The following is a 6,703-nucleotide window of genomic DNA, read 5'->3' as shown; positions in this document are numbered from 1 at the left end:
TAGGATAGTTCCTAGAAGGAGTTTGTGCAGAGAGCAAGGCCTGGGATCTCCTAAAGGAGGGCCTGGGTCATAGAGGAGAAAGACTGTGTTGAGTCTGGGGGCTCCGGGAGCTCCCTAGAAAGCCGGGCTGCCTGACAAGTCTCCTGGTACCTGGCGGCTGGTGCATCTTTGCAAAGGACTTGCACCCTACCCTCCTGCCATCTCAGTTGCTTTTCTGCCTTTGCTGCTGCCAAAGGCAAGGGGGGGCTACCCCTTGCCCTACCCCACCCCCACCCCACCTCCAGCTCATACAGGGAGGATCTGGGAAGGAGGCTGGAGGGCTCCGTGTGTGCAAAGCAGTAACCGTTTTACCACCACAGTCATACAGGGCCAAAGAGAAGAGCACATTTGAAAAGAAAGAAGAAAAAATGCTGAACACATTTTGGGAGGATATGATGCCCTCCAATGTCAAGAGAACAAATCAAAATTCACCAGCCAAAAAGCTCTCCTCTCCACAAAGAGACACATACAACTCACTGAATGCACAAGAACACGTAAGCACTTCACCTAATTAGACTCTTCTGCTGGACTGTCCCACCTAATTTCCCTCCTCTTCACCCAGCCAAACACCAGATACCAACACCAGGCCAAAGGGCTTTTGTATTTCATTATAAAGTGACTCTGGGGCAGAAGGAGCTCTTCTTTTACAAATGAGAGACTTATTTTACAGATGAGAAAACTGAGGCCTCTTGATAGAATGTAGGGAATGACAACTGAGAATCCAATCCAGGACTTAACCCTGGATCCATTGTTTGTTTTTTTGTTTGTTGGTTTTTTCCAACAGCATCAGCTCAACTCCAGTTTCTAAAATCTACGTGGCCTAGACTGGGACAAGCTTCCCTCCTCCTTGGTGTGTTATACCAAAGTTGGGACACCGTGCGTAAAATGCAGGTTAAAGCCTCGGTAAGCAGCCTACAGAGGTCCAAGGCCTTTGCTATTAAGAAACATGTCAGAGGCTGCATGCAGCTGACACAGACCTAGAGTATTATAGCCCAGGACCGGGTTGCCTTTTTCCCTTTCCTATAACATACATTATGGATACATAATTACGGTAATCAAGAAACTAAACCATTGGGTGGGCCAGAGCCCTTCTCCAGGGATTCTGGGAGTTCTGTTCATTCATGCCTTCCAGGCATTTAAAATTCTCATGAGTTCACACTAGACTGTTTTTTTTTTTTTTTTTCCCATGCCACACCACCAGTTCAGGTCCCTTAAGAGCCATTGACCACTTCAGTTTCAGAATTTATTTTTCAAGCTCAGTCTGATTCTGGCAGGATGCTGAGGTATCCCTTGGAATTTTCTAGTTCTTCTAAGTCGTAGATAGCTGGGGAGACATCCGGTTTTAATTCCCAGATTATCTGTTGGGAAATCTCTAACAGAACTCAGTTTGCAATTCTAGACAATAGTTTCAAAAACTCAAACTCATTTTCGTTGCTGTTCTTCATACTAGACTGAGCCAAAGGGCTAGAGGGACTTTCTAGTAAAGCCAGCTTTTAAAATTGAGTTTGAGCCTCTTTCTTTCAGTAGTGGCATCAAGATGGCACCTCTACCACATTTCAAGGTGAGTGGCTTCAGCATTACGAACTCCCACTTCCTTGTGTCCAGGCTGAACTAGGACTCACATCCACCCTCTATCTAGGATGGGGGTGCCTCACTCCTTTTTGGGAACTAGAAAGGAGGTAGCCCTTAGATCCAAAGTCACCTGCATGTAGATTTAACCTTAATTATGGGCCCCTTGTAGTTCTAGCAGCCATTTCTCTTCTTACCCTTGGTCAAGGCAAGTCCTTTGACTTGAGTCTCTGTTTTCCCCATCTGTGTAATGGAAGAGGAGTTGGACCATACAATTTTTAGGTTCTCTTCTGGCTCTATGACCTTCTGACATGGATTAAGAGAGGCAAGATGAGGATCTCAAGAGAGGAAGATTGGCTGGAGATCCTTTCTATCAGAAGGATGTCCGCCATTCAGCTCCATCCAGACCCCCCTTCCTAAAGCTGCAGACAAATCAAACCCCCGTCACATCCCACCTAGACTCTGGCAATGGCCCCTAAGCAGCCCAGACTTTGTGGATCTCTGCCACCCTAAGCATCATCCCACCACCCAGTCAAGAGTATCTTCAGGAGCTCCCACTTTTCTCAGAACCTGTGCTCTCAGGAAGGAAGGCATGCTCTAAGGATAGAGACTCTGCCCAACTCTTTGGAATCACAGATTTCTACGCTCCCTTAAATGCTATGCTGCAGGATTCACTGTTCTCTTCCCTCCTCTTTCTCCCTTCTCTCTCTTCCAGGCCTGTGAATATTCCATTCAAACCGTAAGAACTCCCAAGGCCGGCGGCTCCACCTGATTAACTTCCCTGCGTTCTTCAAGGTGGGCTCCGCTCTCCCCTTCCCTCCCTGTGAAACTTCCCTCAGCACCAGCTCCTCCTACACCTCTCCTACCCCAAGCACCCCTAGCAGAATATTTGGGGCTCAGTCTGCTTTGTAATTCTTGGCCTCTTTGTCCATCATGGTCTCTAGACAAGACATACTCCTTTATCAAGAAGAGGTATTTTTCTCCAAGCACTCTTACTTGGCACTCAATACAGACTCCGTGCATGTTTGTTTAGGCAATGAATAAGAAATGAATCGATAGGTCTCCAACTTAATTGGAAAACCTGAAGAGACAATTAGAGATTCCAGAGTAGAGAGGTGCCAAACCAACGAGATAGACAGTGTTTTAGAAGTTCAGGGTCAAGCATTGTGAACCAAAACAGGTTGTTTTTGCTTTGTCAGGAATTGGAAGTGTTTTGGTTTATGTGGCGAGGGTGTGGGAACTTCATCATAAAAGCAGTGTTTCGAGATTAATCTAGAAGTGGCATCCACCACCAGATTTAAAGAAGAAATCTAGACAGTGGCCGGTCCAATCTATCTCAGGTAAGAAAAAAAATCATTTTCTACACTTACGAGAGAGTCTCAAGCACTCCACTCATCAGCCTCACCCCACCCTGACCTTCCATCGTCCCATCATCTCCTCGGCTTGCCTCCCTGTCAAGGCTCCAAGCAAGAGCCAGTCTGGGAGGGGGAGCCAGTCCTCACTCAAGGTTATCCTGTCAGAAATAAAACCAGCAAGGTGTTTTTCTTTCTTTTTCCTTTTCTTTTTTCTCTGTAGGCCCCTGATTAGGAGATGAGGTTTCTGGAAGAAACTCCATCCCACCTTCCCCTGCTCTACAAGACATTAGCCAAGAGCCCTTCACCACCAAAGCACATCTCCAGGATTGCATGTGGGGTCCATCCTCTTTGGGAAGAATAAAATGAGCCCAAGCTCCCCTTTTGGGACTACATGTTGTTCAAATGTCCTCTCTTGAAGACACTAAGCCCTAGAGAAGTCCAATGACTTGCTTGAGATCATGCTGCTAGTTAACAGCCAAAATCAGATTTCAAAAACCCCCATCTTAAAAAAATTTTTAAAAATTAAAAAAAAAAACCCATCTTCTCTAAGGCCTCTTTCTCAGCACTCAATCCAGGACTGGAGAAGAGCTGATTTGGTGGGCTGCTGCAGGGGGTGCCCCGTGCCCAGGCTCCTACCCACATGGCCACAGTGGTTGCTGCTAAGGTTACTGGTCTCCAAAGATGATAGCAACAGGTGCTTGCTTGCTTTTATCCTTTGCTGTCCGCGTAAGGGGTTTGGGTTTCCCAGGTGGTGCTAATGGTAAAGAACTCTTCTGCCAATGCAGGAGACATAAGAACCACAGGTTTGATCCTGGGTCAGGAAGATCCCTGGAGGAGGGCACGGCAACCCACTCCAGTATTCTTGCCTGGAGAATCCCATGGACAGAGGAGCCTGGAAGGCTACAGTCCAGGGGGTCACAAAGAATCGGACACGACTGAAGCAACTGAGCACGCACGCGTGTCCTCATAAGGTCCCGCCTGACTGAGCGAGGGTAGCCTCAGGTGAGCAAGAGGCTCTGGACAAGGAGGAAAACACCATGGCGCCCTCCCCAGGTGCCCACACAGCTGGCTAGGGCTGGCAAGGGAAGAAGCGATGGCCCCAGGCGGTAGCTCATGGGGCCCCCCTCTCCCGCCCACATGCATATGCCACTCACAGACTTAGACTGCCCCCTGGGGTAAATAGCAAAGCATGAATTTTGTGGAGTTTCTAGTGTGCCCCTGAGGCTAAATTCAGGTGAGGGGCAGAAGGGTGGATGTCCAAGGCAGAGCCGAAAGCTGCTCTCTGCCTCGGACACACAAGCCACCACCTGGGGCCTCAGCTGTCCCAGGATACCTGTTCTCTTCACCAGTAAAGGAGAAGCCAAGATCTCTTTCTACTCAGCAAAGGTCTGGCGACCCTCTCCTGGTACCAGGCGCGGTGGGAGGGTCAAACAAGTCCAGCAGCTCTGGAATCCCCTGTCCTCTGTTCCTATCGCATCCCCTACACACCAGTATATCGGCATTTAAGGGCATTTCTGAAAGTGGGCCTCAGCCGCTCCAGCACAGCCCATCATCCACGATAATAAAACAAATGAACAGAACCTCCTCACACTTGATCCACCTTATGTAGAAGACGAAAGTCCCCATAGCATCATTTCCCTACTGAAATTCCTTGAGTGGTTTCTCTTGAGTGGGTCTGAAGTCTGGTCTTGCTGCTAAACTAGCTGTGTGACCTTGGGCAAGTCGCTTGACCTCTCTGGGCCTTCCTTTGTAGGAAAAAGTCTAAAACCCTCAGCATAGTAGCCCAGGCCTTCCCCAAGCCTGTGCTACCCACCACCATCTGCTCTCCTGCCACTCTACGTCCCTGAGCCTAGAGTTGCTGTCTTATAGGACCTGTCTCATTATGAGACTCTTGAGTTATATGGTACCGGGTCTGTCTACCAGCTTACTGCCAAAGTCCCTTGGGGCAAGAGCATCTCTGTAGCTCCCAGAGGGCCCAACATGGGGTATGAAACACAGTACGTGTCAACAGATGTTAAAGTATCAGTGAGAGGCTGAACAAATACACATCCTTCCTTCCAGGAAGCTGCGTGATGCCCTCCCCCAAAAGGTCTGACTACAGATTCCAGAGTCAGCCTTCTCAAATGTGGTCTGTGGGCCACGGGGCAGCAGAAATACCCAGCAGACTTACTGTTAACTATGCAGATTCCCAGGCTCCACCCCAGGTCTATGGATTCAGAACCTCTGGAGCGTGCTAACCCAGGATGGGGGGAGGAGGGGGCTCCCCTCCACAGACTCTTGGAGCAGGGCCCTTTGGCAAAAAACATATTGCAGGTGCTCCCCCTAAGCAGCCTGGGGTGGAGATGGGGTGAAAGGTGTGGGGACTGTGATTCTGTGCCTGCTAATGATCACCACCAGCTCCCATAACGCATCTTCTTCTTCCACTAACCAAGTCAGGAAGACAAAAGCGCTGCCTTCCCTGCCCCATCCTGCCTCCCCAAGCACCAACCCCCAGCCGCACCCACCCCCCCCACACACACACCACCTGGCATTTCTCCTCTTGCTGCCTCCCTCCCTCCTTCCCATGAGCACAGCAGGGCTGGAGACTGCTCTTGCCCTCAGCCAGCCTCTCCCTTCCTCCCCAAGGCCTCCTATCTCTTCTTCCATTGGATTTAAGTTTCTTCTTCTGTTGGATTTAAATTTCCTCTCCACCTTCCCACCCCCAGACAAAGGAGTAACTCTTGCTCCTCCTTGCCCTGTCCACTAGCATGCTAATGGATTTTATAAAACCAGCGCGAGTAGCATTTCCAGCCACACACTTTGTATCATACCTAATAATTCAACATTTGCTGGTTATCCAAGCAGCCTTCCCCTTCTATTGCAAGGCCTGCAGAGCCTCACAAACACCTCTGATGCCAAGTGTCCATGGTCGTGCAGGCATCCTCACAGAACCGGGAACGCACGGGTCTAGGCTAGTACAAGCACTGGAACTGATGGGTGTTTTGGGGAAGGTAGGTCCCCCATCTCAGTCTCTGAAGAACAAAGAACTGGGGACCACAGTCTGCGGGAACCCTTTGGATTGAAGACTCTAGAATTAGAGAGCTTTAACACTCTAAGAGCTATTAGTTCCTGGGCTGAGGGCTGCAGGGTGAGGGGCAAGTTCCCCAAAGGCCAGAGAAGTCACCATGAAGGGTGGCTATCAGTTCAGCTTCACATTTTATAGCAGTGGCTACCCTGGGGAGAAGCCACAGGGCTAGAATAAGCTGCGAGTATTTGCCACAAGAAGCAAGTACTCAGCCAGAGGGGGGAAATCATAGCAAACACTTACACAGCATTTACTCCCAGGTGGGCAGCGTTCTGAGCACTTTACACACATTGACTCATTTAATCTCCACAACACATCCAATATGTAGGCACTATTATTATCCCCATTTTACAGATGAGGAAACGGGTTCAGGGAGGGGAAATAATCCACACAAGGTCACAGAGCCAGTGGAGGCAGAGCTAGGATCTGAGAGCTAGTGGGCAGAGCCGGTCTGTGAATCCACACTCTCAACCCCAATTGTTCAAACCTATCACCTTCTCATACCCGCAGAGAAGATTCACCCCCGTCCTGTTACCCCATCACAGGGGAGTAAGTGGAGACGTCACCGCCGTGGGAGGCATCATCTCCAGCGTCATATCTTTCATCAGGTCTTCTAGAGCCAGATAACCTTCCTTTGAAGAGACCAAAGTATTTCGTATCCCACAGATGGATACCA

This window comes from Odocoileus virginianus, chromosome 10 (assembly GCF_023699985.2).
Source record: "Odocoileus virginianus isolate 20LAN1187 ecotype Illinois chromosome 10, Ovbor_1.2, whole genome shotgun sequence".
Lineage (NCBI taxonomy): Eukaryota > Metazoa > Chordata > Mammalia > Artiodactyla > Cervidae > Odocoileus > Odocoileus virginianus.
This window is presented reverse-complemented; position numbering follows the sequence as displayed.